General features: G+C 30.3%; 1 protein-coding gene across 5 annotated transcripts in view; it reads left to right on the top strand.

Annotated features, from left to right (window-relative positions):
- Positions 1-14,818, top strand: part of trol (terribly reduced optic lobes) — a 439,681-nt gene that overhangs the window by 254,403 nt on the left and 170,460 nt on the right. Inside the window, exon 1 of one of the 5 annotated variants that reach the window (XM_088226480.1) lies at positions 7,659-7,803. The exons of 3 other annotated variants lie outside the window; for them this stretch is intronic. The gene's annotated coding sequence lies outside the window, so the exon portion shown is untranslated. Of the gene's footprint in view, positions 1-7,658; positions 7,804-14,818 lie in introns of those variants that run through there. One more of the 5 variants, XM_088226481.1, reaches the window with a different exon arrangement.

Below are 14,818 nucleotides of genomic sequence, written 5' to 3'. Positions count from 1 at the left end.
GCAGTCGCTTACAAAGATGATGTGGCTGATTACCACCCAACAGTTCTTTCCGTTTAGACTGAAAATATATTTAAACAAATTTAGATCCTTTAACTCCCTAAGGAGTCAAATCCAGTCTGTCCATAAACATTTGGACATACTCAATTTCAAAAAATAAGCTTAAAATTCAAGAGCCTTTTTTAAACCAGAGTTCGCTAAGGCGCTTTATTTAGTATTTTCCCAGTTATCCCGGTCGGGAATCGAAACCGAAACATTATGCAAGTCCAACGCCTTAACACTACGACATGGATTGAGTACTTATTTTATATCATACCAAAATATCTTATTTCTTATTTGTTGAGTTATCGAATTAATCTGATTGGTTTTGTTAGTTTTTGTAATATACTCGTTTAAAAAATGTGTTTTCAATTGAGTTAAAACGAGAAGTAGATAAAAGGATAAGAGACATTCTTAAGTAGTCAGAGTTTTATCGGTTTTTATTCGACTTGGAGAGATACATGAAAAAGACCTGGGTCATCAAGATTTATTTATTAAGCGCTGTTGCATGTCGATATGATATTGTTACCGAGCAACAATGTCAAATTCCTACGGACTACGTAAGTAATTCGTTCTCGTCCGACGTTACCGTTTATTTTCGCCATGTAAACTTGTTTTACTATTCTTTCGTCGTCCATTCGTTCTACGTGTGCAAACCATCTCAGAGACCCCTTCTCAATCTAATCAATTATACTTGACTCAGATTTACACTCTCGCCTGAATTCATCATTCGTAACCCTGTCGTACGTTGATTTCTTACACATTCGTCTAAGAGATCGCATTTCATCCACGTTCACTCGGCTTTCATTCTTCCTCTGCCGGTTCCATGTTTCACTTCCATACATAAATGTTGGGACTAAAAATCCGTTGTGCACTGCCAGTTTAGCTTCGATTGACATATTTTTATTAGAAATTACTGTGCTTAGTGCTTCGTTCATTTTGTTGCCCGCATTCACTCTCCTTTCAACATCTTTTTCTACTCTTCCATACTAAGGATCGGTTCTCGGACCGGTTTTGTTTATTATATACATAAATGATATTGTCGAAACATTAAAATATTCAAAAATAAGACTCTTTGCAGACGATGCCTTAATATATATATCGGGAGAAAATTATAAAACCATTATGGACAGACTAAATCATGATCTTAATAGTGTATCACTGTGGCTAAAAATTAATAAATTAAAATTAAATGTTAACAAAACTAAATATATGAATATAAGAAACAAAAGAATAGAAATTACACCATCAATTGTAATAGAAAATGAAAAACTTAATGAAGTCACTGAAATTAAATATTTAGGTGTAATGTTGGATTCAAAACTTACATTTCACCAAAACGCTAAGATGGTAATAAATAAGATTGCAAAAAAAATATCAATTTTGGGAAGGATCAGAAGATTTATTGATAAGGACTCCTGCAAAACTATTTACAAAGCAATTATTGAACCGCACGTTAACTACTGTAGTAGCATTTTATTTTTATCAAACAAAGAAAACATAGATAAACTAACTGTATTACAAAATAAAGCCTTTAGAATTATTTTGAAAAAAAACAGATACACGGGGGTAAAGTCGATGGTAAATGAAATGAAATTATTAACATATAAACAAAGAATATTTTACAATACAATGATATTTGTTCATAAAATTATAAACTCTAATAAAAAACAGAATTTTGGAAAAAAATTGATCGGAACCAGCATGAACACGATCACAATACTAGAGAAAAGAACAAAATTAGACTTCCATTTAGGAAAAAGGCAAAGTCACAAAATTCAATTTTATTTAAAGCAATTAAAAAGTATTACGAAATGGAAAAAAATATTTATGAAGAAAAAAACATATCAAAATTTAAAATAATGGTCAAGACATATGTGATAAACAATTTATAAATTAAATATATTTTCAATGTTATTATTAGAACACACATAACAATATGTATGATATGTGTGCCCTACTTTAAGATTTAAATAAAAAATTTAAAAAAAATTATACACTAATTCTTCTACTTCTTCTATCAAATAATTTCTTCTACAAAAGCAGTGATTCTTTAGATATTTACTATTGGCGTGTCTTTATTGTTTTGTTTTTCTGTAAATTGTTTCTTATGGAGCTAGGACCATTAATTCAAAACCCAAAAAAGCGCCCAATTTTATCAGCCGTCTTTGGACGTAGGTACGGTATATAAATATAATGAATTATTTTGAAAAACGGAAAATTCGACGACACAGAGGCATCTGCAAGAGAGAAGAAATACAATGTTTATATGCCTACCTATTCATCAAAACTGTCTGGCATCGCCTAGGTATCCACTCATCTATATCAAATAACAGATGCAATTTGATTTCTTCACATGTGAAATGTAATACTGTGGGCTGTGGGGCCAATGTTATGGAAGGTTGGGAAAAAACCAACACGTTGTTAATAATGCTATTCACCACACACCTTACCATAATACTGTTGTTTTCTCTCTTCTCTATGAAATCAAATATACTAGCGGTCGGTACGCTACGCGTTAATGCCCGGAGTTCATATTTCCCCGCTAAAAATATATCTTCATTTTCCTTTAGATTTCATTGTTGATGTTATAATACTAAAAACTTGTAAACTAGACAGAAACTAATTATCATGCTTCACAAGTTGACAAAATAACCATGTTTATGTTTTATAATTTATATTCGTTTTAATTTTCTTATTATTATTATTATTCATATTTTAGTTTAATTTTTTAATTATGAATGGTTTTTCTAATTTATATTAATGTTTCATTTTTTAATTATTACTGGTATGTTTTCTAATTTCCATTCATTTTTAAATTTTTATTATTATCGACATGTTTTCTCATAATTTATTTTTATGTTTCATTTTTTTTATTACGAACGGTATATTTTTAAATTTATGTTCATGCTTAATTTTTTATTATTATCGGTATCTTTTGAAATATTAATTTTATTTTTGTATTTTATTTTCACCCCAGTAAGAATCCCTAGTCCGCGGCATGCAACAACCTCTCTGACACCCTACAACCATGTCATGAAAGAGTGAGGTCAACACTTTCTTCAACTTGATAACACTCCCGTTTTTCCACAATTCTTTCAAAAAATGTAGATCTTCTTGCCAAGTAATAGTATTGCCTCGATGCCAGAACAGTGTTGACTCTTTCACTAAGTATCAGATACCTATTGGAGTATCTTGTATCATGGTTGTGGTTGATGGTTGAGTATTTGTCTGTATTTATGTGCATAACCACTACTGTTCTCAATTTATACTGTTGAATAATATTACGTACTCTGAATTCTTCGAAAAGCAGGTCACCCGGATAACGAAATGTTTTTTTTTAATTACTAGAATTAAAGATTTCTGTACAATTGTTACTGGTTCAAGGGTGGTCTTAATGCAAGTTCCCCAACCAATTACACCATAAGTCAACATAGAATTTGCCAGTGTATAGTAGAGTTTTTTTAAGTTCTGTATATTTCTGAGTGGGATGAAAAACTGTGTCAAGAGCTTTATTTTTGCAGTTATAGTTTCAATTTGTTCATCCCCCTTCAAATAATGGTCTATTGTTAATATATTTCATTAAAATCTTTCATTTTCTAAATATCAAAAGTATATTTTCTAATTTATATTTATGCTTCAATTTTTATTACTATCGGTATGTTTCCTAATCCATATTTATTATTGATATTGTTATTCTAATTTGATTTTTTAAGCACCATTAAATGAAATAAAAACACATGTTAAAAAGAAGGTCCTGCCTAAACACAGGAATTTTCTAGCTAGCCGAGACCTGAAATAATGAACTTAACTGTGAAATAAATAAATAAAGAAAATTTTCTAAATAACATTTATCTTATATTTTTAAATCACGCTAATTTAAAATGTAATGTAAGTACCGCTGTCGGCAGCTCGTTATTACGCTTCGTCATTCCGATGGCAAAAATGTATAAATATTTTATTAATATGATCGTAACTTATCATATTATTTTTTCTGATAAGCATTGAGAATTTAGCTTGACAATGAAAATACATTAAATTCATAGTACAATTATAAAAATGAGTTAAATTGAAGAAAAACAATTAATAAAACTACGTAACTTGTTACGGAATTGTATTGTATATTTATATTTTATACAAATTTAGCGCTTAATGCCAATGATTATTTTTTGTGATATTTGAAAAGTTACAAAAAAATATATGTGTTTTTTTATTTGATCTTAAAATTGTACAACTATTATAATATATAAAAGTCCTTATATCAATTTACATCTAATTATCATTTAACTGTTTATTAATTATCAATATTTCTAAACGGAAGCTTACATTTTATCACAATACTAAGGTGGTAAAGAGAAAAAAACATTTTAAATTTCAAGAACCAGAAGATTTCTTGATAAGGGTTCCTGCAAAATCACCTAATTCGATGTTAGATATAATATTCCTATTTCAATAATCAAAAAGTGTTTATTGATATGAACTACGATGTTTGCAAAGGAAACAATTGGATGATGACAAAACGAAAACGAAAAAACGGTGACAGTTTTTGAAAATAATGAGATTATGGCTAAATGTGATACCTAAATCATATCTCAAAAGAAAGTATTGACCAAACATTTAATTTTTTTAAATCCGAATGGCTGATATGCCTTGATGCATTATATCGATACTAATTTCTCGGCATAAATGGTTTCCATATAATTTACTAACTCACAGAAAGGGATAATGAAAGCAGTAGAGTTTAATTCTGATTTAAATCGTGGTTATTAAAATTTTAAAGTGTAGTTCGTTTATTGACAATAAAAAGATTTTTAGTGCGAGGAAAACCTATAGTAAGATCCACGGTCTTTAAAATGGTTTTCTAGTATGTGGAGGGAGCGTGTTCACTATCTGATGATTTTTTTTGTGAGGTCAGTATTTTTTAGTTTTTTAAAATCATATGGAAAAATTATAATTTTTTAAACTAAAAAACATCGAAGAAATATTAAAAGTTTTGCAAGTAAAAAAAACATATTCATTTCTATTCCCCTATATAGATTACTGTATTTATTTTCGTTTATCGTCATTTTACACCAACAAGTTTGTATAGGGATTAAAAACCAGTGCTGTATGTCGAATATTATTTTGCACGGAAAAGCTCCGAGTACTTAAATAGATATGAAAATAATGGCGAGTAAAGAAATCACAAGCGACGGTAAAATTTCCTTCGGTAACTTTGTTCTTTAATGCAATAGTATTCGTAATGTCGAAATTAAATAATTTTATTTGTTTACTTGTATTTTTACAGTATCTCAAAAAATTATATATGCTCCAACTTCTTAAGACTTTTGTCTTGTGCTGATTTTGGACGTAGACAAAACTGTAATATATAGTAAATGAATTATTCAAGTAAAGTTATAATGTCTAGATTTCTCAACAATCAAAGCAATTCTAGATTTAGTGTAACCAGGTGGTTATTTAGTGTGTGGGTGCACAGGCCATGTCTATGTGGGGTTTTTTGGTTTTTATAACTATAGATGTAATACAAAATGTACTAAAATGTAAACAAAAAAATATAAGTAAATCAACTGATTTTAGATTTCAATGGATATCATAAACTGATGGCGTCTGATCATGATAGCTTTCAACATAAATGATTCATTCTATGCTATTTCTATATGACAATTAGATGAAAAATTTATGAATTTTCAAGTTTTAACTGTCAGACGGCAGTTGCTTAAATGATTATAATTCTGAGATTATAAACTAATATTGATAATAATTCCGCCAGAGGAAAAACAAAGATTCTTACTTACTGAAAATATTGCGCGAATAGTTTGACTGAACAACTTTAAAATACACAGCATAATTTGGCAATGTTCGTTAATATATTTTACATTTATATATATGGTGTAATATATCGATGTTTGCCTCCTTGGCAAGGGAAACTTCTACGTTTTTATAAAAAAAATATTTCTGGAAATGTACAACCTCTTCCTCAAATGTTTAACTCAACACAGAGCTTTTTTGGATACCTTACTTTATTATTTCATACTTATAGATAGTATTGTTATTGGTAAATAAATAAATAGATAATTATAAAGGACAGGAATGTGAATTAGAACGTTTTTTTACAAAAAAAATCAGCGCTTTGAAAGCGTGTTTTTTTTGCACCACAACATACAAAATGGCCCAATTGCACCGGTAAATTCCAGCTCATTTAATTATAGTGATCTCGTCGAGAATCGAACCCGGAACAGCAGAGCGTGAAGCAAGCGTCTTAGCATCAAACAGGATGGAGCTTGCCTTACTTAGTTATGTATATACATAAATGTATATCATAATATTATTCTAGATTACGATAATGTTTCCATGACTGCTTTAAGCTATGAATTATTTGATAAACTTGAACGACTCCAGAACACAATCATTAGGTGTATTTTTTCCTTAATGTATCCCCCTTTCGTCTCTTCTTTTTCTTCCCTTTTCCTATTGAGTAATTAACTTGCAAATGTTGTTATTTCTATTTTTGTATATAGTAAATTAAAAAAAAGATGAATTTTCTATTGAAAACGCCTTAAAACATAAATTATATACTATAAATAACATTTGTATTTTATTGGTTGGTTGGAAGAAATCACCATTTCATAATAAGCCCGCCAATAAACAACTTAAATTATGTATAAAAAGAAATATAAAAAAAAATTTAAATAATATTAAAAGGTTGTTCGTCGCGTGGTCTAGTGGTTGGCGCAAAAAGGTCTCAGATTCGAACTCGAAGCACACAGTTGACATGAATATTGAAAAAAAAAGTTTTTATAATGCTCTATTTCTTAATTTCTCGAATCAATTTAGTGCAATTTGCACCATTTGAAGCAGATGAGGGTTTAAATGATAAATGAAAATTAAACCCGTCATTACGAAATATGATCATCCAGTATTTCATATTATAATGTACAATCTCATCACTCTGAATGAATTCAAATAAAATACCTATTTGTTGTCCGCACATTAAAAAAAAAAAATTACAGAGGTGTGCGATTAAAACTTTTAATAATTAATAAAATGTAGTTGCAATAAATCACAAAAGAAAAACAATTTCAAAATATTTTAAGTACCTACTTCTAAATAATGAAGAATTTTTTTTTTAATGTAAATTTTGCTACCTGTGCATACTGTGCAATCTCATGTTCTTAATGGATAGAAACAAGAAACAAAATATTGTTTCATAATACAAAGCTGTGCCCCGAAAATGGAACTTTCCCAAGCCAGCTCCGGGAAACTAATTTAAAAGTGAAAACGCGTACAATTAAAAAAAACAAAAAAATTGCTACGTGCGCATTATTTTTAATAGAAATGCACAAACACTTTTTTTTAAATACTTTTATTTTCTTACATACTGCACCCGATGCGAGCTTATGCACTTCTGTAGTGCGGATGGAAATGAGGACAGTTAAGTTTGTGAGCTTTTTTATAGAAAGGGAAATGGAAATGAAAATTTTCCCTCTACGTCCATGATGTTATGTCTACGCGCTTCTGGGCGATTTTTGCTCGGTGATCCTTTATTGTGTGACGCTTGCAAGTGATGCATGTCTCCGTGATGCTACCACTGTTGGTTTGAGAAATCCAGTCCTTCGCTGGGCGCCGTGGCGGTACGACGTCTTTGCAGTCGGGTCCTTTTTTCCTCGATTTAACTTTCAACGAAACAGTTTAGTCAATTTTCAATTGTTTTTATAAAAACATTTCAAAGTGCTAGTGGTGAGTTTTCGTGGTTTTGAGACCTTGATGGTATGTAAAATATAATGTTTTTAGATATCAAAATAAAAATAATTATTCATATTTGAATTAAACAATTCAAATTTTAATTTTATTTTTTAGTCGGAAAAGAAATATTATTTAATTCTGACATGTATTTTGGAAATAAATTAACGTTTCTTATTTTAATATTGTTGTTTTTGACATTCTCTGAACCATTGACCCATTTACTGAGTGAATAATTTATTAACAATAAAATAAAACGCATATATTCTTCATACATATATATTTTAAATTAGAAGTTTTTTTTTCGCATACCTACATAACGATTTTTAAATGTTTTATTTTATTATTTAAATAAATCAGTAAATTTACTGTCCGTACATTTGTTAAAAAAATCCTTAAACAGTTACCGCATGGTTTTTTTCGGTTTGAAAAAAACATTCGTTATGAAGGAGACTTGGAAAGACGTATGAAAATTGTTTAAAAGTAAAATAAATTCGGGCGTTTATATAGATAGCCTTAAATGCATCAAAATACCAAATTATAACTTGGTTGTATTTGGCATTTCATGCACTTATAACGTTCTTACGCGATAGTTTTCTTGAGAAAAGAGAAAAAAATACGTTTTTACTTTGATACTTAAAGCCATATATGGCTTTGTTTACGATAAGGGGTTAAAAGTTCAATTCCCCTTGAACGTAGAAAAAGCTTTCAATGTGTACGATTTCAGTTATTAAATGTTTTAATGTATAAATTGAAATATTAAAATACGTTACGATATATTGGATTAAAAATTTAAAACATTTTTTCGGGTGTTCCTAATTTTCTACTTTTTCTACGAAATATTTTTTTATGGCGGATTACAATAAATCGCATCGACGAATGCCATATTTTAATTATAAATAAAGAATTCAGTGTTAAAAAAAATAAAACTAACTTCATTAGTTCAGCTGATAAAATGAAATTAGCCTTAATAATTAGATTAATTTCATTACCAATTTCTCCGTGTCCGGGCTGATAAAGAAAACAGTTTGCGTGTGAAATAGAAACAGAACCCCCGACGAGCGTTTTCGATTTGATTGCTACTCGATTGGGAAAAGGTGATAAATACTCGTGTATTATAAATTAATTACCTAAGGTTTATAAATTAATACCTCATCATCATCCCATGTCCGCTCCTCAGTTTGAGCATATTACGATGTCCACAAAGAGCCTCCTGGCATCTCTGTCGGTGGCCAGCTTCTGTGCGCCCTCCCAAGTCAGGTTCGCGTCCCGTAGTTCTGACATAAGCTGCCAACGGACAGGCAGCAGCGGACGTCCGGGACGTCTAGAACCTCATTCCTTGTAAAGTAGGCAAGCGTGATTAAAGCTCTCATGAGGCATCCGCAGTATATGGCCAGCAAACCGTCTCGCCTCCGCTCGGTGACTATTGTCACCGCAGTTTGTTAATGTAACAGACGATCTAGCTAAGCTGCATTTGATTTACTTATGCCTTATGCACCATTAAGTGTGGGATGGTGGCTGATTGTGATGTCTCAATTTAATCATTTTGATCTAGCAAACTATATATTTTTTATTTAAACTTAAAATTTTCCAATGAGTCATTGTTTAAGGTAATTTGTAATTTATTTATTAATAAACCCATACGTATTACATTCATTTAACGAATATTTTTTCTTTTTTAAGTTCATGTTCATTGTTGATGATAATAGTCTTTTGAATGCCAGTAGGAAGAGCAATGTCTTTACTTAACCGCATCTCTTCGGATATCGACATTTTTTTGTGTGACTAAATGAAAGTTCAGAGAGGGGGGCTTCCTTTTACTCTAATTACTAATTCTATTTTTTTTTTAAATAATTTTTTGCATTTTTATTGTACAGCTATATTTTATTTCTCGAGTTATGTATGCCTTAAATATTTATTTGTAATGTACATAAACGTATTAAATAAATAAATTTAAATTTTGTTAAGTTTTGCCTGGTAGTTTATGGTATAATATCAGTCCCTGGTTTATTAGACTCGACTGTCCTTGTCTCGTTTTAGAATGTTGTATATGATATTGTTCTGTTATTCTCGTATTGCGTCCATGTTTACTACAATTTCCTAGTTTTTTTTTACGTTAACCGATTTTGCATGCAATAAATGGGAATAATTAATTTCTTTAGCTCATCTCTGTACATTATATTGTAAGTTATTTGTAAAATATCATTTTAACATGATGTATAATAAACAAACTTTATATTTTCTGTCACGCGAGGCTCGGCGATCAGCTTAAGGAATTATATTTTGATATTATAACTGATATTTTTTAGCCACGATCATACAGTTCCAAAAAATATAAGTAAGAGAGAGAATTGTCTTGATCTTAGTCAGCTTATCAGGTCCAAACTAATCATTATCGTCGCATCATCATTGCATAGGACACCGCTTTTTAAATTATTTATTTAACAAAAAAAACAAATAGTATAAAATAAGAATTATTTTTTTACAAACATAAATGACGTTTCTACCTTTCTAATAGATTGAAAACTCTTGTTAAAAGAGGGAGTTCTTGTTACATTAATTTTATTTTTTTTATATTATATTTTATTTACATTTAATTTTTACTTTCTAAAACAGATTCTTTAAAATAAGATATTATATTTTAAAAGACACAATTTTGGTAATAATGCAGTTCTTTAAAAAAGCAGTTAAAAGGATTTGCAACAAATATTCACTAAAATGCATGATGTATGCCTCGGAAGCGAATTGGTGATGAACGAAAGTAAGTCAAAAGTGATGGTATTTGAAAGGTTAAGTGAGGTTACTGACTGCATAATAAATGTAAAAAAAAATGTCTCGAACAAGTAAAATGATTCTAGTATCTGGAAAACATGTTTCCAAGAGATGGAAGAGTAGAAAAAGACGTTGAAAGGAGGGAGAATGCGGGCAACAAAATGAACGGCGCACAGTAATTGCTAATAAAAATATGTCAATCGGAGCTAAACTAGCAGTGCACAACGGAGTTTTAGTTCCAACACTTATGTATGGTAGTGAAATATGGAACTGGCAGCGGAAGGATGAAAGCAGAGTAAACGTGGTCGAAATGCGATCTCTTAGACGAAGGTGTGGGAAATCAGTGTATGACAGAGTTACGAATGATGAAATCAGGCTAGTGTAAATCTAAGTCAGGTATAATTAAAAAGATTAAGAAAGGGTCTCTGAGATGGTTTGGTTATGTAGAACGAATGGAAGAGGAAAGAATGGAAAAACAGGTATATATGGCGAGAATAAACGGTAACGTGGGACGAAGAAGACCAAGAAAGACGTGGCATGATCACAAACCTAATCTTAAGTCTGGTCATATCAAAGCAGGCATAACTGAAGGGCATGTATGGTAAGAATGTCAGAATATAGAAATGTATGCCAGGATAGACGTGTTTGGCGGTCCATTCTCTATGTCTACCTCTACGGGAAAATGGCGTGATGGTACAAGTAGTACACAATTTTCTACTATATGGAGTTCAGAATAGGGTGGGTCTCAAAGGTTTCTTTTAGTTAAGATTTAAATGGTTTAATATTTGCTGCTGATTTTAAGATTTCTAGAATATTAAGCTTTGTTGCTCTTATTGCAGCGTATCAACGACCGTTTAAAATACCCTGTGTTTTAGGGCTAGGCCGCGAAACTTCTGAGAAACATTCCTCATGGACCTCCTGGTATACGAGTACATTTAAAAAAATGTTTTTTTTTTTTTTCACATATTTTTTAAAATATTATAATTTGAAAATAGAGACAATCCTTCGTTTCTCGGACAAGTATCCCACCCACAAACCCCTTCCAGGTCTGGTGCGTGTAGTTTCGTTGTTCAAATACGTTTTTATTTTATTAAAAAACCCGTTTTTCAAAAGTTCATAACGATGTTTTTAAAAGAACTTCATAAAAAATGTTCCTCTGAAGCTTCGTGGTATGGCCCTGAAAAATGTGTATACCTACATGACCTGGGCATCAGTCTAGGGCAACGGTTCCTAAAAGGTATTCTGCGGAACCCTAGTGTTCTGTGGAGAGTCACAGGGGTTTCGAAGAAAACAGGCAGTCAACGCTGAATAAAATCATTCTTTGCCATAAATACGTGTAGTATAGATTTTTTATTTAAAATATAGGGTTTCTTTTCAAGCTGCATGCTAACAATAACATGTTGTAATGGGTCTTAAAAACAGCATTTTTGTCAATATACTTGATTATAAACACGTTTTTCGGAAAATTTGCATACTATTTTAATTATCACACTTAACTGTTTCTTAAATGACAATTTAATTTGACTTATTATTCAAAACATTTTTTTTAATTTGAATTCTACACTTCACGTCCGTTCATTACAGGTACATATTTTTATGTTTTTAAATATTTTTTTTCTATTCACTTACAAATATTTTAACTTATTTCAGTTATAGTGCCTTCTTTTGTTAAAGGAAGGAAACAAGTCAAGTTTTTTATTATTATTATTGATATATATATTTTTTAAATATTGTTTCTAACCGAGCAAGCATCTTGTGTTTGAGAGGCAGTTAGTTTTACACTTTTCATTTTATTAGATTTTTTTTTAAATTGAAAAAATATATATGTTATTACTAGAATCGATTAATATTATAGAAATAAGGATGGAGTCCGTTTCATATTTATGATTCGTTTGGCTTTAATTTCCATCTGATAATTGTGAGTTATTTACAACTCGTTGAAAATGCCCACCAAAATTGAAATATTTTGATAAATTATAAGAAAGCCAACATTTCTTTAAATGGTTTTTTTTTATGTTGATTTCCATACAAATGTTTGTGAACTGAGCTAGACTTTATTTTGAAATTCAGAATATTTAAAAAAAAAACAATTCTCATTTTGTTTTCAAGTGCCTGTTGGGCGTTTATACGTAAAAATCATCATAACCCCCTTTTCGCATCCCGCGTTGCATAGGGTACTGCATTAGTAAACGAAATGCAGCGTATTTTGATCATCTGCTACACGAAGATTAGGTGGTCAGTCTCACGCTTCAGGTGTCAGTCCAGGGACAATGAAATATTGCAGTTCAAAAAAAATTTTCAAATGTGTATTTCGCATCCGCCCTGCCTAATATAGAACCTTAATTGTTAAAGCCCGCTGGCTTAGTAAAATAAGCACGTGGTGGTGGGTCAGATAAGACCCAATTTTAAATGTCGTGTTTTAAGCAGTTTTAGTATGTTTTTCAATATTACTCAACTGTCAAGGTATGTTGACAATCAATAAAAAGATGTGTGGTAAAGTTTATATACATTTTTTTATTACTTTGTCAAGAAAAATGACGGATAAAAATGATTTTTCGCAATGGACTTTTTTTCAAATACTACTGGGGTCTAACCGAACTCATCTCCGGTGGGTGTAAATTAAGAATGTCAAAATAAAAAACTTTATTTTATTACGTTAAGTTTTTTTTAAACACATGAAATAACACTTTAATTTATTGTTTTTACACACTTTTACAAATTAATCAATCACTTAATAAAAAATGTGGGCATTTTAATTTAAAATAATAATAGTTGCAATAGAGTTAAGAAATGTCCGTAGAAGTAGCTACTTTATTTTATGGGGCCTTGGCTAATTTCAATTTGTAGTGCTTTCACGCAAACATCGTTTACTCAAAGAACGTCATAGGCTAAACTTAATTTGATTAGGTTGTCAGCAATGTACAAGATATTTTGTACACGATCCTCCCAGAAACTGCTCATACTGTCACGAGTAACATGAAAACATTAAAATATGCGGCATATACAATACATGTCGAATTAATTGATTTTTTTAAACATGATATTTCTTGTTAATTAAAAAAATACATGTTTTAATTGGCTGTTCTGTAAAGTTGTTACATGTTGATTGTTAACTTTTTACTTTCTATCGTCGATATGTATTTCTATATTGACTCTCAGAATCAAACCCCGATACCTTACTAATGTTGCTTTTTTTTACAATTGGAATTAATAGGGTCTATGTTATACTGTCGAGTAAAAAAAAAAAATCCACTTAAGCAGCAAAAAAAATTTTTTGAATTCCCGCGAAGAATGTCCATTACATTGGATACGCTTCTAATACCTCTAGATTCGGTAATATTTTGAACTTCGTTTGTGACCATTTAAATTTAAATATAGCATCGTCACAAATCTTGACATCACAATTAACAAGGCCAAACATGTCACCCTCTTTAGGGACTTATTTTTTAATAATTATTTTTTTAAAGTTTCACTTAAAAACATTTCTCCACAGTCAATATTGATTTTAGAAATACAATCAAGTTTGTAAAATCCATTTCTCTTATTTTTATTAGTATTCGTATTAGGGATGTGATATTTTCCTTTTAGATGAAATTATAACAAAGAAAACTTTATATTTATTTTATTAACATATTACGATAGAGGTGGAGAACATTCCAGAGAGGAAAGAAATTGAGTCTATGCATTCACAGGGCTTATGACCTGTCATCGGGTGGTTTAAGTACCCTCTTTATACACATTGTAAAACTCACTATTTTGTCTATGTTTGAACAATAATTCTTACATTACCAGTTTAATTTTTGTGATGTTAAAGAGCTGAAATATTTTTTGGTGAAAATATGGTTCACCTAACCGAATTATTTTAATTTGCGGTTTATACGGTAGGTATTGAATTATATTGCGTTTTTTTATTATTTTTATATAAAAAATAAACCATGCAACGATGCAACGATCGCAAGTTGGGCTTTGAATTACTTTATATTTTATAGTTTATTCGCAAATTGTATTTTTTGCATCACTTTACGCCAATTGGCTTACTTACAGCGGTGAATAGCAGAACAAAACACGCTGGCTTAAGAAAAATAACGTTGGAATTTGGTTCTCACTGGGAATCAAGGAAACATCTTAGGAGTGTTAGCTATTCTGGCGGCAAACACAAAAAATAAGCTTTTTGACAAAAATAACAAAATTATTTAAAATGAGGGATGAAAGTTTAAAAAAATTCGATTCATTTGATAAACAATGAGCACATGAGCAGTAAAAAAAATAT

This window comes from Micrasema longulum, unplaced genomic scaffold (genome assembly GCF_059751315.1).
Source record: "Micrasema longulum isolate JH-2025_06_02 unplaced genomic scaffold, ASM5975131v1 h1tg000435l, whole genome shotgun sequence".
NCBI classification, from domain to species: domain Eukaryota; kingdom Metazoa; phylum Arthropoda; class Insecta; order Trichoptera; family Brachycentridae; genus Micrasema; species Micrasema longulum.
This window is presented reverse-complemented; position numbering and strand designations above follow the sequence as displayed.